Raw genomic sequence first — 223 nt, forward strand, 5'->3', positions numbered from 1 at the left:
TCCTGCGGTCGTCCCGGCCGGGGCTCCACCTGCGAGGAGATGGAGAAGAGAGACATCAACCACCAAAACCACCAAAATCCCACCGGAGAGCGCAGCCAGAGCCAGGATTTTGCTGCCAACCCCTGTGGTTTCCAACCCCGTGTGCTAAACAGGCTCGGGAGGAGCGAGGAAGAGGGAGAGGAGATGGTGGAGGAGTCAACTTCGGTGACAAGGCCGGTGCCAC

The 223-nt window shown here is 61.0% G+C and overlaps 1 protein-coding gene across 1 annotated transcript in view; it reads right to left on the minus strand.

Annotated features, from left to right (window-relative positions):
* LOC104531890 (serine/threonine-protein kinase PAK 4-like) overlaps positions 1-223 on the minus strand; it is a 3265-nt gene that overhangs the window by 545 nt on the left and 2497 nt on the right. The window lies entirely within an intron of this gene.

The sequence above is a fragment of the Antrostomus carolinensis genome, unplaced genomic scaffold (assembly GCF_000700745.2).
Source record: "Antrostomus carolinensis isolate BGI_N321 unplaced genomic scaffold, ASM70074v2 scaffold22801, whole genome shotgun sequence".
In the NCBI taxonomy this organism is placed as follows: Eukaryota; Metazoa; Chordata; class Aves; order Caprimulgiformes; family Caprimulgidae; genus Antrostomus; species Antrostomus carolinensis.